Genomic DNA, 20,120 nt, shown 5'->3' on the forward strand with positions numbered 1-20,120 from the left:
GAATAATACTCCATAACTATTGCAAGTTACTGTGCTGAATGCGTTCAAGGACATTTGAAATGAAAGTATGGAATAAAAGCTGATTGGCATAATTTAAATTGATATAATGTTTCTGGGTGAACTCGCGAAACAGACTCATAAACAATTTCAATAATTTATTCCATTCCGTAAGCGCAGATGACAGCTGTTAAAAAACACATGTCGTTTGATTTTCGATGATTCATAAGGTATAAAAATTAGAAGTAATCGGAGGAGATCACGTAAGTGATCCTTGACTTTCCTTGCGAGTGAGCCATGACCTTTGACTTCATCTGTCATACGTATTACAGATGTATTTTCAATAGTGACTTATGTGCAGTCAAATTGTTGGACGGTAGGAGAAGTGGAATGTACGAGTAACTGATTCTGTAACAAGTTGTTGAACCATCTGGCGCTTTCCAGTTTGCGTGCAATTCTACCTGCTAGCCGTTAATCGCTGTAGCTGCCTGTGATGGACTCTCATACCATGTGAGTACCACGTGGTCTGTCGTTAGCTGATTGATGAGCGTGTTTCCTTGATCACTTGTAAAGTGTACACATCTGAAACGTGTTAAATCGATCATGACCGTGTTCGAAAAGGGTGCGAAGACTGATGAACATTCAATTTAATTTGTTTTTACAAATGACGTGCGCATGTTCAACTAAAGTGCGTTGCAAAAAAAAAAAAAAAACGTTTGTTTTTGAGGTGAAAAATCTCAGAAACAAGATTAGTGATGAATTTTTGTCTGAATCATAAATCGGGTCGAATCAGTATAAACCGAACTAATGGCCATGAAATAATAACTTGCAACGGGTATGACAAACGGTAAAGTTGTTAGGAACTCAGGTTTGTTTTTAGATTGCAGTAGAATTGTACAATGTATGAATTCTAGACAGCAGTTGAAAAGGTCGATACGCTATAAAGTTGGTCAAAACAAGTGAAGGTAGGAAAACGCTGTAGATAAAAGAGAAGTTGACATTTTTTTCAAAAGCACAACATAAGCACTGTACAATATCTTTAAAGTATATAATATTAGCTCAATCACGCGCGTGTGATATTGTCTTTTTAGATTTCAGATTTGCATTTTTAATTTTCTTAATAAGATTCCTTTTCTCACATAATTATCTGTAGTAAAAATTTTTTATCATCCACGTACACTTATGAAAATATCAAACACGACCGTTTTCAATAACCATAAATATAAATTGAAACTAAATGAAATTTTCAGTTCTGAGGAAGCCTGTCTTCAAAGGCTCGAAACGACAATTTAATTTGACAATTTTTATAACGCTGGACAGAGATAAAAAAATACGAACTATATATATTGCAGTTGTAGATAAGCACGTAACATTCAAGGTTATGAAGATAGTTGTACACGAGGTTTTTTAATTATGAAAGAAACGTAGCTGATCTAATGACATGTGGTATAGAGTCCCAATACCTGATCGCTGAAAGAGCGGAAGAATTATGGTAAATCAGTGTATCGGTTTGATTAAAGTAGTGGATTTGCTCGATTAATACGATGCAGTCTCAACGTGTGAGATTTGTGTCTTGTTCAATAAATAATTGACGCGAGTAGCTTGCTGAGGAACACATTGTAGTCTGATTAAGAAATGTGACCACAAAATAATTCCTTTTTTTGTCTGACAGGTAGCCAAAGCAGCTTCGTACCAAACGGTGATACGTGACAGTAACCTCTCAGATCGAGTATAAACCTGGTCACTGCGTTTAGAAGAATTGAAAAGATCGATTGCGAAAGGCGATAATTTTTCCATCTTCTTGTTCAATGTTATCTATACGTATACACCGTAAGCCTAAGTCATCCGCAAAACATAAATCTACCTCCATCCTAACGTCAAACGACATTGCACATAGATAAAAATCAAAACACAGCTAACGAAAATTTCATTTGAATGACAAGTCGCCACTTCCGTCGATGAGTGTCTTATTTCTAATTTCAATTGCGTGAATTTAAGTTGCACGTCAAGTCACAAGATTACGCAGATTTCTACCATTTTTCTACATAAATGCAGGTTGATGATATTATGTATTGTTCAACCAACGAGAATTTTCAGACAGATTCATCACGTGTCGTTGATCATTTCCGTGCAATTATTTGCTGCCTGCAGCAAAAGCGCATTGAAGTAAGGAGCTGAAACATCGCATTGAAGCTACCAGCGTCAAGAAACCTATTTTCTAGTTTTCTACAGCGAGACTGCAGCTGAACACAAATTCAACGTCACCGGACAAAACTGGCTATTAACCGGGTGACACCTTGGCGTTTTGGTATCTTCACTTGGTGTTATCGTAGCTTGTGTCCGACTCGTGATTGGATACTGTGGTAAACTGAACTTCTGACTGTTCGCCTAGAGAGCTTGCGACAAATCTCACGTGTCGAGCTTTGACAATGACGGATGAATGGTGACCGACTAACAAAATGGATACGAGCTTAGAGCAAGACGCTTATTATGGGTATATATGTGTACCTTGCATAAATCCGTGGTATCCTTCTGAAGCTTGATGCACGCGTTCATTAATAAGAAGAAGGTGGAGCATTTGCATTAGTGATGAAAAATTGTTCAAGAAACTCGTTGACACTCCAAAGCTCGCTTGGATTTTAATCTCTTCATCAATCCAGGAGGAAGATTTCTAAGAATTGAATGGGAAAATAATCCTGAGAACCTTGTTATTTCCACCTCGAAACATCATTTGTTCAACGAATCGCAAATCAGGGCCCAAGGTATTGTGACTCCCTCTAAAGAAATCTGAAAAAAAAAAAAAAAACTTTTCATAATGTAAAACATGAATTAGTATTGAATTGAATATTCTAAAGGACGTCTCAATGTGACGAGTGTCAGTATCTTAAATTAACTGACGCCTTGACCTTTTGATTGTATTGACGCTTTGTTCTCCCGTCACAGACTTGAAGAACCCCAGAGAAGTGCATTGCAAAAAAAATTGCTCCATAATAATGCGAAAATTAGTTGCTCCAGAGCGCGAAAGCAGAATAATTTCGCCCCTTCGTGATCCTCCTGAGAATTTTTCTGTGGAATATTTCAATTACACTCCCTTAGTAAGATCATGTCTGATTTTCGGGGCAATTTCGCTTGCCATAACTTCAAAATTAAGACCGATGTTTGTAGAGCATATCATAATATTATAAAATAGGAAATTTTCTGTGTCAAATTACGTATCAAAATGTTCTCTGGCTCATCGACTATGTGACCTGACCAAAATTCAATCTTCCACCGCAGGCTTGCTCGGACATTTGAAATTTAATACGAATTTTCGAATCATAACTTAAGTGTCGGTGACACAAATATAATTGACGATCAACGATATTGAAACATGGCTGTAATACCTTCTGCATTCATCCGTAAGGTACCAATATCGTAGTTCATACTAAATCGCAAGTCTTTCTTACCATATTCACACGTTTTAAAGATGAAACTTTGTATCAGAATACGGCAATGTGTATTTTTCAACCGGTAGGATAATGGTTGTGAAAAATATTAAAACCTTACAATTAGTAACATGTTTCTCGTTTTCTTGTATCTCGTAATGCCCAATTAACATGACGAGACTGCAGGAATATGGCTGGTAATACGAGTTAAAAGATCATGATTTCTACGGAAGAAAAAGTTTCACTAATGATCAAGCAATAAATGACAATAACGATATATTGTTTAAATTCTAACAACAGGTACAACATTTGTACAGCATATCTTGATATAGACCATCAATTTTGAATTTCATCCATTACTAAATTTTGTTCACTTGACCACAGGTCACAATCCGCATGGTTGAATCAATCAATAATCTTTAGTACAAAAGTGCTTATATTCTGTTACCATTTTTTCATTACGTTCAGAATTGAATATCGTACTACTAATCTGTCAATCATTAATTGTGTAGGTAGCTAAGTTACCGACTAGACGACAGATCTACTACTGGAATAGAGTCGTCTACTCACCATCAAGAGACACAGTCTGTAGAACTTTAGATAAAACAAAGTGAAAACAACATAATATTAAATAGGAATGTATCTTCTTCGTAAAAGAGAACATCCTTCGTTTTTAAATGATCAATTTTCGATTGCTAGATGAGTGTTTTGTCGAAGGTTGTTGTGTTGGGCACCGGTGTGTGCTTACACTGATATTTCACGAGGAATGCAACGGTGTTAGGTCACTCTCGAAAGGATTGACAAGGTAAACGACGAAAAGCGTTGGTGCAAATAACGTGGAGGATTATATATCCTGCCGACTAGCCAGCGTGACACGATAAATCCTTAAATCCGTCTTAGAAGCGCTTCCTTTGGATTCCCTCGAATTTCTCACTATCTATCACTCTTGATACTGGGGCGAAGGCCGTTACTCGTATGCAGATCTGCGACCCAAACTACCATTGGTACTTCAAGCACACATCCTACCACGCTTGTCGTCCATCCGACGACCCACAGTTTCTTCGAAGATAGATTTCCAGATGACTTTAAGCCTGAAGCTGTTTGATGACCCGTGACTCAATCCTCTTATGATCCTTCTCAACATCTTAACCCTCGAAGGTGATCCATTCCCAGAATACCTACATTATATCAAATGCCCAAACGTTCCGTAGCAAATTGTTATACCATAAACCTGATTACATGTGTTTATTGTCATTTACTTTCCACCATGTCTAGTTTGTAGTTACAGTGTCCAATACATCTCATCGTTAGAGGATAATTAATGAAGCACTTTTCGGTGGGCACTAATTAGAAACACTCAGCTCTAGCGTGACAAGATGAAAATACGAATCCTTTGTGTATAAATATACGGGATACGTGATATTCCCGACAAGTGTTTCTTATTAGCGACCGTCGATTAGCTAAGTGGGTTCAATTTTCTCACCAACCGAAACTAGAGGTAAAAGGGGTGAAAATCAGGCATCTAAATACAAGCGAATGGATAATTTATGGTGCGAGGTAACCATTGTCGAAATGGCAGTTCATCCATAGTCTCCGGAGGTGCAGTAGCTCTTTCTAAAGCCTGAACCGAAAGATCTATGGTGGAGTAGAGTTATACGATGGAGAGAGACTCCTACGGTTACGTGTAAGACCATTATCTACGGACCTGCAAGACCCGGTGAAATCTTCAACATTGATTTACAAGTCTCTGAAGTTTTATCTTCGCGTCCGTCAGTCGTTCCACAGTTCACGATACGAAAACCTCAGATGATATTTCACATTCCTTTCGGGTTCTTGAAGCGACCCGTGTGTTCACATGGTCATTACGTATTACCGCAGAACATATTTTGTTCGACGTAGGTATTTGAGACGCAAGCGTTTGTGGATGTACAATGAACGCAAAATGAAATTTATCCGTACCTTTAATGTACCTGTGGCGTCAGTCAGGTTTACAACTATCCACTGTCCGAGGTAGTTATCAACGCTGGAGAAAACACGGGTGAAATCGCTAAGTGGTAACATCATCTTCAGTAATGCCTGTGAAACTGACACCACCTTGAGATGAAGGCGTCTCCGGGAAGCGGAAACACTTTGAAGGCGAAACAAATTTAAGTACGAGACTCCTGTCGGGATGCAATAAGAAGAGGATGTTTCGACGAGGCTTTTATCGAGCTAACGAGCTAAAGAAAATGCAGAGACATGTTTGTTTCAGTTTTTTCTTCACATTCCCAGTGTCTCGTACTGCAAAGTATTACTGCAGCAGGGCTATTTTCATGCTCGAAGTTGAAATTCGTGAATCGGGTATATCGAGTCTGATCTAGTTATAATTTGATTACCATTCCAAGTTCGATAAGCCTTCAAATAAGAATAGGTTATTTACCAATCAGGCATAAATTATTTTCTCTTCTCAAAAATACCAAAACTCTACGGTAGAAAAGTTCATACAAATCGTGTGTAGTTTTGGTCATTGCCGCCGAAATAAATCACAAGAAGTGATTTGGCACCGTAATTGATAAATATAAACATTGTATTTGAACTTTGAATGAATTTTCATTCAGCTTCACAAGGTACATTATAAATATAGTAATTCCAAAATGAAGGCAAAATTGCTCAGAAAAAAAAACAAAAAAAAAAGAAAAACAACACAACACCAGTAAATAATTATATGTGCTTCACTAATAAAAAGAACAATTTTCAAAATACATTAGCTCGTTGCCAGACATGAAGATTTCCTCATTTAGGAGTAACATTCAGCTTTTGTATCGCTCAAACAACATCCATAAATCAAGCATAACACTGGTTCAGTTATAATTGCGTTCATATTGATCAGATAATTTTCAAAAAGAAAATTCCATAAGCTGTATACGAAACTCTGGTTAGCATGATGCAGTTTTTATCAACAAATAGTAATGATTCATTAGAAAATACGCGTTCTATTCATCAACTGAGGATACTGTACTCCTGATTCGTCCGTAATTGTTCGAGTGGTGGTTTCAAACATATTTGTATGACACATTACAGGAATTTTGTTTATTACAAGAATTATTTTTCTAAGATAACCCTTTTCCTATTATTATTATTACACTTTTTGCAAAACGAGTGGCAAAGATTTACGAGACGAATTTATGGTGTGAATTTATGTCACGAATTTTTTCTCTCTCATAACTAACTCACGTCTGTTTTTCTCTACCACACGAAAAAAAAACCAATCGGATTCACATGCGTGACGATATTTATATGTACGGTATATTTTCGGAGTCAAAATGACAGGGATTGTGGGGTAGATTGTGTAACAAAGACTTGTTCATTGGTTTATAGTTTGTAAATTAGTTCTAAGTTAATTTAGAGTCGATAGCAAATGTTTGATTGATAGAAAATAAGTTCAAGTTTGTTGAACAACGATCTTTACACGGGATTGTTGTAAAAAGAGCCGAAGAAGCATTCGGTAAAAGATGTTGGAGAAATCGAGACGTTTTGTGAATAATAAATATAGTTATTTACGAATCCATCGAGTGCACTTGAATAGTTTTTATTTGAATTCATTATTCAATTTGCGTCGTTCCACCTCTGTTATAAAAGTTGATCGGAGAGATTCTGGCAACTTTAGTTCATCTAAAAGGAAAAAAGTCTTCCAGAGAACTAAAGACCAGGATTTAACCAGTTAAAGATTTCAAAAGTTCACAAAACTTGAGAGGAAACATCTTAAACAAATCACCAACATATCTTAATATAAATTGACAAGTCTTCTCGTATCCATCAAAATAGATAAATAACCGGAATATAAAGTGGAAGATAGAAATTCGGGAGACAACACCGTTCCATCACAAGATTACGTTACCGAGTTATCTTTCAACTTGTGAAAAACCTCGATCGATGCGATATTTACTCCAAAAAAATACTGTCCACGTAATTACCGTCTCGCATGTAAATCCAACAAGTTGTTTCTTTTGTTTTTTGATCAGACGATTAACATTATCCGTCGTATTATTAACGAATGTTCACGTATACGAAGGAGGAAGAGGTGCAAGAACGAAATAGATCATATCACGCCGAAATTGAGGGGTGTGAAAAACTGCGTGACGATATACGTTGTGGGGGACGGGGAAGCAGGGGGGAGACGAAATGACCGAAAATAGCGTGACGTAGTGTTTGAATGGTCCCTAATTGAATTTTGATATTTGGAGATATAAACGTCAACGTCGAAATCGACCAGAGCACCCGAGTAAACTGTTTAGCTTTCGGCCTGTGCACAATACCGTATTTATTTACGAAGCCATTGGAACATGTAGCTTGTTTGTAAGTAGGATCGACTTCAAATTGATTATGTTTTCATATAAATTATGAATAATCTACACTAGCTCAGTCGTGACAATTTCTCGGAATGATGTTTTGAGCAAAAATTATTACATTGAACTTTGCGAAATGGTTGGAAAATGTGTAAAGAAGTCAAACTATGTTATTCGGGGCTAAGCTCAATGTGTTGGTTGGTTCGTAATTTCCTAGCTTCTTGTCCAGCGGTAAAATACGGATGGCTTTAAACGAAAGTTATAGAACGTTCTTTATCGGCACAAATACAAAACTGACCTGATCCGACGGCAGATAAATATTTTAAAAATTTACTCTTCAAGAGTAAATGAAAATTACGGATTCGTTACGACATAAAGTTAACGATACCTTATTTCTGATGTATAAATAACCGCATAAAGTGGATACTGAAAACAATATTAACCCTAGTCCCTTACACCTATGAAAATTTCTTCAATTTTCACACGTGGCCAGTCAGGCCCCATCCAACTTTGAACTTTATTATATTACACAACATTATACAATATGCAGAGTCATAACTTGAACAAAATTCTGAGACAAAATTAAAAAACTCAAAAATAGACTCCAATAGTCTCGGCAAAAAATGATTAAAGATGTGAGAGAAATGGTTGGAGTTGAAAAAGTGAAAAAATACGAAATACTTGAAGGCGGCTCCTACAATTAGACCTTAAATTTTTTCGAATGATTGTTTATTGTCCTTGCAAAAATAACTCTGGTTCAAGTGCGTCGATTTTGAAATTGTACGTTTAATTGTACGTTAAATAAACGATTAGGGTTGAGAAAAAGTGGAATTGATACGTCGACTTTTCAGCACACGCCATGCGTCGATATCAGCGGCTGACGGAAGCGATATTGATATAGAGACCATCAAGAGTATGGCTGGTTAAGTCCGATAAATTCAAGGTGTTTGCCAAGTTTGTAATTAAACCTTTTAACAGCGATGTAAATTTCGAAAACGTAGTAATAAAAAATATTCAATAAGTCTTTACTGTCATTGTGTTAACTGACATATAAAGATGAAAAAAAAACGAATTTTCTAGTGCAAATTAAAACATAAATTAACTTCCATGGTTCACATTGACAGAACTTTTTCGTTGATTACTGTTGTTGTTGTTGTTGTTTTTTTTTTTTTTTTTTATTTATTCTCTAACTTTCAACATTTACACTTACGATCTACAGGATGAGACGACGCAACATAATTTTCAACAACCAAGCGAACTTATCTGAAGTGACGTTTGATTGGGATTTTATTGACGTCTCGTCCTAATATATCAAACCCTGCCCAACCCTGCGGAAAATGTAGAACCCCCAAATAGTATGGTTTGAAGATCAAAAAAAGAATTCATACTTATATTTATACTAATATTCCAAAATCCTGGATTTTTTTGCATTTTCAGGTGAAAAAAATACTTAAAGTATGGAATGATTAGGATTTTTCTTAAATCCATGATTGTTTATAGCTGTTATAAATAAACATGTGCAAAAAAAAACGTCCGTTTGTGAATGTAATTAGTTAACGGAAAAATTTGGTAACAAACGTATACTAGAAACGCTTGGAATTCATTGGTTGACAATCAGATATCTCAGAATGACCTTTAAATTTACAAAACTCAATGGGTAAGGGTGGTTTTCACCCTCTTTAAGGCTGCATATAGATAGTATTGGTGATTACACCTATTCTCGGCCTAAAATCGCATAAATCTCATCCAAGAACACTATCTAAAACAATGTTGATAATTCGTCCCGTTCGAGCCCCATTTTTGGAATTGTCTGTATTTTTAATAACTTTTTGACATCAAATTCGCATTCAGCGTCGAGAAGTTCGTAACAAACTTATAGTCGCACTTACGTCCAAGGTAAAAAAAAAAAAAAACTGAATTGCGTGCTGAAAAAGTTCGAACTTTACTTCGGATAAATTTGTTTGATTTTGAATTTTGTTGCAGTGCCTTTCGTTCGTTGTACGATACTCGGATGCTTGGATTTTTCAAGATTAGCGTATCGCAATCATTTGCATTTTGCACTCGTATTATACTTATAACTCGACTCCTACTCTCCAACCTGAAAGCCTCTTCACTTCATTAGACTAAGCCATCTCTCGCACATTCCGTGCGCACCTCGCTATCACGTCCTATTCTGAGAACAAATTACTTATCCAAACTCACTTGCCTGTATACTTTTTCTCCGTCTTTCAGACTCAAAACTTTGTCCCTCACAACCAAATTGATATAAGCCCATATCACGTCATCATTCACTAATCCAGATATCTCCGTTCATTGAACTACGGAGCGATATCTCGTCCATCATAATCTTACATTCGACGAAATTATACACCTCAAGATTCCCGTCATCCGTAAATGTAACAGCAGAGAACATCCCAAGGGCTCTGTATTTATTGTCGCTTGGGAATACTTGATCTTACGATTGTTTCTTGAACAGCCAATTTTTCGAGATATAATCCCCAGTTTCATGAGAATTGTTGTAAGGAGCTTTTTTATCATCCAGTAACGCTCGTTTAGAATACCACTCATCATTTTAGCTTTAGCCACAACATTTTTTCACAAGCACAGCTGATGTGCTGTTCCCTTATAATAGTAATTTTCTCGAAAACGAAGTGCAGGTGGTTATTATCGTTACGAAAAGAAACAATCTATGCGCTCTAACAGGCAACAGGCTACAGATAATGAAATTCAAACTTACCGCTATATATTTCAAGATCCTCTAACGCTCTTCCGATAGGTGCGAATGAGAAGTAAAGAGGTGAGAAAATCCTAGTTACTCGACATGGAGTCTCTGGTTAATTAACACGCAAATCAATAGACCTACCATTTAACACTTGCCGAAGTCTTACAAATTTCTCGTTCTTTCCATGAATTGAATATGTGATACTAAGCAGACAGTTTAAACTGTGAAACATATTGGTAATAATAAATTGTTGAACAAACATCGACGAACCCGGCAAGGATTTAAAATAACTTACATTTGACAGAAAAGGAGAAGAATCAATTGAGTTATGCGACCTGAAGACAAAGAGGCCTCGAAATAATCGAAATGTATGTTTTTATAATCTAAGTTCAAACTATTAAATTTAATCCTGTATACACTTTTAATCAAAAGTTAGGTATCCATAGAAAAATCAAATTTTGAATATGAAAAATATTTCTAAAACAACAAAATGCCGGAAAATGGATTATTCTACTCAAAAAATCATAACTCACTGAATTTTCAATGTTTTAAACTAAAAACAGACCGAACAATTGTTAAGATACAGATAATTAAGAGAAAAAAATTGTGGAGATACTGTGTAATGGAAAAAAGGTCTTTATTTGAGTGAGTGAAGTTTAATTTTTAGCAAAAGAGTGAATTAACAATTTTTACGATATTTCATTACTATTTATTTTGGATCAAATCAGATTATTTTGGACATTTTTCGTACGGAATGTACGGTGACGATACCGTGGTGTTAAGCGTCAGGGTTAATCTTTACAACCTGATTTTATTCGCACGTATTTACGCATTGATTTTAATTTTATTGCCGGACGAATGATAACAGATGAATGTGTATTTGATTGAGAAAATTTATCACTTTCATAAAAGATACTGAAAATATTATGTACAACTCATCTAACGGATTTTATTTCGCTGATTTCTTCTGATTATTTGATATGAAATATTAGTTAGAAAGAATCCGACACAGTGCGTACTTGTACTATCTCGCTTTTTTATAAATCTACAGTTCAAACATTGAATCGCAGGGAATGAGTGGCGGTGAAAATACGTGGAGTTGATGTAAGGTCTTGAACTACTACGCAGCCCTCCGCCTCTTCAATTGTCTGGACCCTTCCGGGCGTGGGTTTTCAAATTTTCGCACTAAAGGTCGAGACGAGTGTAAGGTTGTCCTGGATTTATGAGCGCGAGCTTGAATTTGCAGACCTGGCTGTTTGTCGTTTGGTTCAGCGGGAATAATACTGCCTGCTGTACAAAGCCGTTGAACAAATAGAAATCCCCTTTAAAACGGAGCTTTTCGCTACCTGCCACAGCTACCTAGACCGATTCTGTGTATCTCTTGATCCTTCATCAACTGTCCTCAATGACGTAGCAGGAATAACATTCTCATGGGGGTTGTTAAACAATTGGTTTCGTTACGGTACGAAGGAACCCTGGAACAAATCCGGATACTCCCTCTCCTTTTTTTTCAAGGCACTCAAATTTCACTGGACTTACAGCGAAATTTTGGAAGTACTGGCTGAAAATTCACTCGTCGATGAAAATGAATTCATTAGTTTTTAATGAACGAAGAAGGCTTGTTTGAAGAGGTCAGAGATTCCGATTTCGGATCCACGCGAAACGACGAGTACCGGATTTTGATTACGTGCCACTGCAGTACAAAATAAAGGTGCGTTAATATACCGAACGTGTACCCAAAGCAGAGTCTGAAGGGCCCGTTAAAAAAAGAAGGATCCCGCTTGAAGGGAATGGACCAACTAAAAATACCAACAATAACTGCAATACAATCGATTCGTGAATTCATGATCGCTTCGTGAAAGCTAGTCAATCGAACCGACAAGTCGCAACAAGGAATTTTCAGCAATGGGGTGAAGCTGCTGACAGCCAGAATTTCTAGAATTAAAGTTCGAAGCTTTCGAGGCGTGGGCGATCCTTTTCAAGTGACGGCATAGAATTCGGCAGAGGAAGAGAACGAAAATTTTTATCAGAGAGAGAAAAAACAACTGTGAAAGAAGAAATTTTTTCGTGTCCAGACACCGGCCCTGATACCAAATTGTGAGAAGGATTTTGTCATTCACACCGACCAAGCAGATATTAAAATAATATTCATTATTGTTATTCGTTACACCAATCGTATATTTCTCTTTTTTTTTTGTAGAAGCCGTAAAAAAGTTGATATGCATAATAGTGTATTTTGTTTATTTCTTTTGCTCATTTTCACCGTGTTGTCGATACCAGTTGACTTATAAACGAACCATCGCCGCGTAAGGTTCAAAGCTGATACTTGTCAAGCGAAAAGACATGAATTTAAGGTGACGCATTTGTGTATTGCACAACATGCTATCAGCCGATCTCGAAAACTGCTTATAACCGTTTTTGTTTGTTTGTTTGCAAGAAACGACTGGAGTTTGAGAAAAATGTCGAATTATTTTTTAATCCGGGTGTTCACCTGTACATTTATTCACACCCTAAAATATTTTGTTCTGTTTTTAGATTGATTTCGATTGATCGTGAGCCCTAATGACTCGTACTGCATTTTCAATCACTTTGGGGGCTGCTCAATGTTTACCGGCCAACCAAGTCAGGATCCGAGATGACAGCCAAGACCGATGAATTTCTTACGGTAGGTAAGTTCTTACAGAAGTGGAATAAATTATGTATCAATTTTCTATCAGCACGCGGCGATCCCTGCCAGACCTCCAACTTCCCAAGACGAGAGCAGATTCCGACACTCGAAACGTTGAGACGCGAAGAAGCCGATTAACTTATGATTCTACCAAACCCCAAGGGTGGGGGGGGGGGGGGGGAGGAGTAAGGACGGGCATTTTTTATCGCTAATCTCCAACTCCCAAACAATACCATGCATGCTATAAATTACGATGAAGTAAATGGCTGTACGATTAAGAGAAATGTTTCAGTTTCTACGTACATCTTTCGGAAACGAGAACTTTTCAAAGTGGTACATTTCATTTTTTAATCCACTTTCCTCAGCCTGACTGATTTCTCATCGCGAAAGAATCACATCAAAAATACATTTCTCCTTATTTTGAAAGGTGGATTAATGTAAAATTCGTGATCCGAGGAGGTCAATAGAAGAAGATATTCGTCGGGAAACGTGATTGACAATTTGCAAAAATTACATTGCACTTCTACGACTTTTCCACGAGGCCCAGCTAGCCATCATCAAGGAAAATTGGCTATCCTAAGCGCTTATGATGTTGGACGCTGGGCTCGGTCGAAACATCGTAAAAGTGTAAATTTGTGCAAGTTGCCAATCAATGATCTTCTCCGACGAACGTCTGCCTTTTTGAAAGGTAGGAAAGTTTGTCTGTTTATCAGTTTGTAACGATTTCCTTAGACAGATATTGATTTCTCTAAAACTACAAATAATTACATATATGCAACGAGATAATTGGTCAGCTCTATAAGTTTATTTTGTTTATCCATTGAAGAAAGAATCGATAACAGGAATGTATATTTGTCGATTGACGGAATATTATTACTAATTGTATTGAATTGGGAAATTAAGATTTTGGACAGTTAAAAATCAAATGTATATGCTTATCTTTTAGAAGCGTCAAATGTTGCAGCTAAATTGTCTTAATTGTCGTGTGAGTCGTCAGTAGGTATTTCCAATTGTGTTATTCAGTTTGCAAAATTTTTAATTACGAGAGAAGTACATAAATCTATTTCCCAGCGAGGTTTGAAGAAAGACGACGAAAGAAACTTCGTGTGGAAATAATATATTTAATAATACTTTATAATTCTGAGTCGTACATGTGTTCCCTCTTCGACCGATACTAAACAACTGACTAGCCTGACATAGTTTTAGCGCAAGCTCACCAGTCACTCATAATTCAGCGCCACATGTATACTATATGTAACCACACAAATTCTTAGAAGCTAAGGATTCGGAACAATGCCACAGAGTCACTGACGAAATGAAGCGATGTCATGTGAAATTGTGCGATATCACGATTGTAGCTTACATAACTGCACTTCATCGCTGAAAAAGTGCTTGCTTGCAGTTTTCAGCTCAACGCCGTCTAGCGCTAGGAGAAGAACGAGACAGTGGAAATTCATCGAATCACATTCCAGTCTGCTCGAGTAAGCACAACGAGCAATTTTAAACCAATCTGGAATAAATCAAGAAACAACCCGGAACCCCAGCGGGCTTTAAGCTCAACGAAAATACTAGTGACAGGATTTAATTTCAAAAGAAAATCAATATTTTTTTTTCGAAAGGTGTAGCTATCGAAAGAAATAAAGATAACGAATTGAAAACACAACGAAAAATGCCAAGTAATTCAACCTCCGCGTTTTACAGATACATTCCGAGACTTTGTACCACCAGATATTCGAACAAAGTTAATACTGGAGGTGGTGGTTCTATCAATACTGGTTCAGGATCGTTCCACCTCTACCATTCGCAGGCACATACATACAGAACCTAGACTTTCGGCGAGTCTGGGTTTATAGATATTGAACTACCATCCAAACTAACCTGGCTCTGACAGCCTGGCTATTTATGTCTCCCACCACCATCTCCGCAACCCCCGTCAACCTGTGACCTCGGAACGACATTCGCACACACCCTCCTGCATTCCTTCCATATTTGTTCAAGGTACCCCGATGGTCGAGAAATTTTTAAGAAAATTTCTCTCCAATACTGTCTTCTCCCCGTGTTTCACCATTCCATTTCATTCCATTTCATTCCATTCCATTCCATTCCATTCCTGTATCTTGAGTGTTCCATCTATCCCCTTTTCACTTTTATTTCTCATCCTTTCGATACTTCGTATACCAACGAATAACATACACGTACGAAACACATGCCCACGCACACCGGAATCGACTTAACAGGTGTAAATATCTGTTTGCTTCGTTATTGTTATCTGCGCTTCGCTACCCACCGTTGTCAACACCTCCAGATATACGTCGTCGTAAATTTGGCGGACTATAAGTTTACAGATAATCAATAGACGACGGTGTGCTCCGTACGTACCGCAGGAAATCGAACCTTTTGTGCACAAGTTTAACTAAGTGACCATGTAGGTACGCCGTTTGGACCGCAAGCCGCGGCTTTTTCGGTCAGAAAATTACTTTACCTATATCGAAGGTAACTTTGTCGAGTACGGATGAACAATTTATGATCGAATTTGACGCAACCGACGAATGGCCACGACTCGAGGATTGGTACAGTTTACTGGCTTGTAGGTATCGCGGTGGAATCAATTAATAATCAAATCCTTCAACTGACTCTAGGATGAACTACTTTGCAGGACAGTTGAACAAACGAAGGCGGTGTACGTGTAACTACATAAGCTCGCGACGATAACTAATTCAGAAACTGTTGTTACGTTGGAGGGTGAAGGCAGATGTGTTTCCTTCTAAAGTGCCAACTATACATGCGTACTGAAGTTGCACGGTGCCCTTGGGAAGGGACTGAGCTAACTAATCTTGACTAATTAGTCACCACGATAAATATAAATTACCACACGACGCCGGTCTAGCTGTCTAGTAATCTAAAGTTGCTCAATTTTCAGGGCGGTCTGTCTGAGGATTCTAAGATATACATGGCACGCTACGCGTCCATTCTGCATGAATTGAACACCCTCGGAATTTCTCAAAACGACCGTCACATTATACGTAACACACTGCGTATAAACACCGGTTCTTGAGAGTTGCTAGTCGGAATTATTAGCCCATGTATATGTATATGCTCGTGTAGAATGGACGTGTTGCATGTCATGTATATCTTAGAATCCTTAGACAGACCACCCTGAAAATTGGGCAACTTTAGATTTGGCGAGTAATAGAAGGTAACGCAACGATTTCTTTGTGCGCTTTTATTTTTCTAAGTTGAAAACTTTGATTGAATGCGTGTTTCGAAGCAGTTATTTCAAGTTGCAATCTTGCCGTTGATTACAAGGAATCACATTTCACTTTTATGGTCTTTTCATAGATCTGAATGTATGTTTTCCGGCCGCTTTTACTTCGATATCAGATCTTCAAGTTGTTAAACAATAATTCAGAACCGACGAAAACTGTTGATTATTTTAATTAATTCAGTATCGATTGCGGCAAAACACTTGGTAGGGTTCGAAGTATAGAATAATAACAAAGAAAATACCAGCGTTTTACGGTCAAAAGTTATGAAAGAGGCTGAAATTATTGCTTAAATTGCGTGCAATTGTGTTTGGTGAGTTTTTCTTTCTTCATTTTCTTTATCATTTCCGCAACATACCGTTACGTCTCCTGCGTGCTTCCATAAACCAGCGTCAAAGTTTTTCAGCTGACGCTTCTTCGCATTCCATTTATAAATCAGCTTTCCATAACTTGCTGCCACGCGCAAACATAATCAAGTATGATTGTTTTTATTTGATAACCTCGTTGTTTTTATTGATTAAGTTAGTCATTTTACTCTTCTTCAAAATTCTCTTTTCTTTTGTATTTTGTATTTTTATTTCATTTCAATTTTATTTTTTATTTGATACCTACTGTTTGTTTTTACTGTACAATCCATATATTTTACTATTGAATTTACTTAATTTTTCCTGATGTATCCTTCATTTTGTTACTTTGGTTTTATTGTTTGTTTTCTTTTTCTTTGTGTTCTCGTTGCGTAGTCCTTAGGGGATCGTAGTGTCCGAGGACTTATAACAAACCCGTTTCTCACTCTCTCCCTCTGGTAATATCTCTGAGAAGCATGTCGCGGTGAATTGTTCTTCAGTACAAAGTCTCGCTGAAGTACACAGTGAATAATGACTTTAACAATTTTGTAACGAAAAGTGCCTGTGAAAAAGTATCGGCACGATCATGAAATAAAATGTGAAATTCTATCTTAAAAAATTATCGTGACTCTTCGAAAACGTAAGGTACGTCACAAACCTTATCGACGAAGCTATAGCCATTGAAGATTGCAGACCGAGGAGCATCGCAAAATTAAACCAGATAAGTTGCCACCAGCGGAACGAATTTCAACTTGAAATATAACAAAAGTAACGAGAGATTTGATTATATGAACGAAAAACAGCAGGGACAACTTGAAGTAACGAAAGACGATAAGCATTGCAAGGGAGGGCGGGACAGGCGTCATAACACGTGATACAATGCATCAATCACGAAAGTGTAAGTGACGTTTAGTGTCTTTTACCGGCCGCCGCCAGCCGCTTGAGTCGCATTATACATGAAGGACGTTTTTTCGCTGCTGGACAAAAAAAAAGAAAAAAAAAAGATTCGTCGTTTCTGCTGTAATTTTCCATCTAAATAGTTTATGTGACATTGATATAACATTGTAACATAATAATTTGGACACAGGTGTTAATGTCCGCAGAGGTTAGTACACCAGCAGATAAGAGCATGATTTTTCGATTACCGCTTATATTTCTGTCACAATTTTTGTTTCTGTTTTTAATTAGCTACTGGGGTAGTGATAAAGATGGGGTAATACTGTTCAACATTAGAATTACCGAAGTTAAGTCGATGTTGTTTTTATCAAAACCAGTCGAAATGACTGGCCTTCAAAAAATCGTAATAATAGCAAATGTTTATGTCGATATTATATAGTTCTAGTGTCAAACGGTATCCCATCTTCCCCCAACCCATATTCGGGTTTATTTGTCTGTATGCCACTGTACGTGAAGTGTGCAAGCCAAACTAATAACGAAAGTTCATGGGTATCCCACGTCACCTACAAGCGTATGTGTCCTTTTTCCATTTTTTCATTTTTACAAAGTTACTAATGAAAATTGATTCAAACGTGAATGCCAATTGTAGGACCGATTGACAGAGATCACATATCTCATTAATGTAATACTCAAATTATAAAAATAATGTCTTATTAATCCTGGAAAGCTTAATGTCCCCATCATGCTCCGCCCTCATCTATGTACGATTTAACTTGAAGAAAAACGATTCACGCATACAATTTTAACTTTACACGCACTTTATCGAACTGATGCTTGATATTTCCATGTGAGTGAATGATTGAATGAATGATCGGATGCATGCTTATATAACGTAACGTAATAAAGACGATTTCAAGTTCGAAAAGATCGTATAAATAAATTAATATTAAAAAATAAATAAATTCGCCGTTCTGCAAGTATTGAAAATTATACCGATACTTTATTTGATTATTAAAAATATCAAGACTATGGGAGTAGATACTATTGATGTACTAAAATCCTGAAAGTATCGTACCTCAATTTCAACTGGTTTTTGAGAGAAAAAAAACTAGTCAATTAAATAAATTTTTCTCAGAATTGAGTTGATCGATTTATTCGAAAATTGAATACGATAATGCGGGAGTCCAGAGGTTTCCAAAGACATAATGGACAGATTTTTAACTTGGTAAATTAATAACAAAAAAAAGTTTCTTCTTAAATTTTTGTTTTCCACTGTTATACGTTTCGAGCAAACTCATGAAATTATTATTTTTCCATTTCCTATAGATTTTGTAATAACTTATATTGTGTACGAAATTTTCGTTACCCGTATATTTGCAAATTTTACTCCCATTTTCGTATAAATAATATACTTAAACGATTCGCTCAAGTGGGAAGTTTGGGAAAAGTTTTTATCAAAATGTATCTTTAATAATTTTTAACACGAATAATATTTCGCAACACGGTTATTCTGACAAAACGGTCAACCCAATAGTGCAATCGAGAAAATTACAAGTCTGTACCCATGTGGTCGGTAATACCGCAAAAAGGATTGGAATCCTTATCCAACTATTGCTTCTTCCGGTCTAGCGCATCTTGCTTCGCGTATAATCTCATGATATTTTTTCTGCTATTATATTTCCTACGTGCTGAGCATGGAAAATGTTATCTTTAAAAGCACCCACGTAACTCGGATAAATCTAGAAGGTCTTTTACCGAAAAATTATACTTTCATGATGTGACTTCGCACAGTATTACAGCTGCTTACTCTACATGCAACGATCATCATCTTTGCACTATCTGACTATTGGATAATATGTCTTATTGTAAGAAAGTTGTATTGGAATGTTTTTTCACAAATATTTAAACCAATTCGTCACCATTGACGGCATTGAAGTTAAGGGATTGAAGAAGATTTATTATGGACCTCAATAATATGGAAGAAGGAAAATTTGAAATGGGTGGAAGAGATTTAGAGGTAACGTTTCGACTTAACGGTATTGTGAAAAATTGTGCCTTAATGTAATCGATGTTATTGACAAACGAGAAACCTCTAGATTAAAGCAGCTTCAATTCAAATCAGATTGATTAAATGTCAAGAAGCTTTAAAAGTATACGAAGAATTGCATGTCAACTCAGAAAACGGTTGACCGTGAAATTCTTTATTCGTACAAAGGACTTCCGAGGGATCGGATGAGCCCTAAGAAGTATTATTATTTCTTTAGTAACTCATGTTACGTTTTGCATTTTGTAATAACCGGTCAACTATGTAGGGGCTTGAACTTCTTTATTTGAAATTTGTAACGGAGAGATTTATTAACGACCCAATGAATTCTATTTCATCTTTAGTTTATCACATACCGAAACATAAATCTGAACTTCACTCATATTTTGTTTTATTACCATTGCTCCATCGTGACCTGATTTCACTCAACCTAAC

At 36.7% G+C, this 20,120-nt stretch overlaps 1 long non-coding RNA gene across 2 annotated transcripts in view; it reads right to left on the minus strand.

The window, feature by feature from the left end:
• Positions 1-219: 219 nt before the first annotated feature.
• LOC124213215 (uncharacterized) overlaps positions 220-20,120 on the minus strand; it is a 35,800-nt gene continuing 15,899 nt past the window's right edge. The window contains exons 1-3 of one of the 2 annotated variants that reach the window (XR_006881843.2): positions 2,904-3,003; positions 2,506-2,784; positions 220-579 (exon numbers count right to left, since the gene is read on the minus strand). This is a non-coding gene — a long non-coding RNA (uncharacterized lncRNA). Of the gene's footprint in view, positions 580-2,505; positions 2,785-2,903; positions 3,004-20,120 lie in introns of those variants that run through there. The other variant, XR_006881844.2, reaches the window with a different exon arrangement.

This window comes from Neodiprion pinetum, chromosome 1 (assembly GCF_021155775.2).
Source record: "Neodiprion pinetum isolate iyNeoPine1 chromosome 1, iyNeoPine1.2, whole genome shotgun sequence".
Classification (NCBI taxonomy): domain Eukaryota; kingdom Metazoa; phylum Arthropoda; class Insecta; order Hymenoptera; family Diprionidae; genus Neodiprion; species Neodiprion pinetum.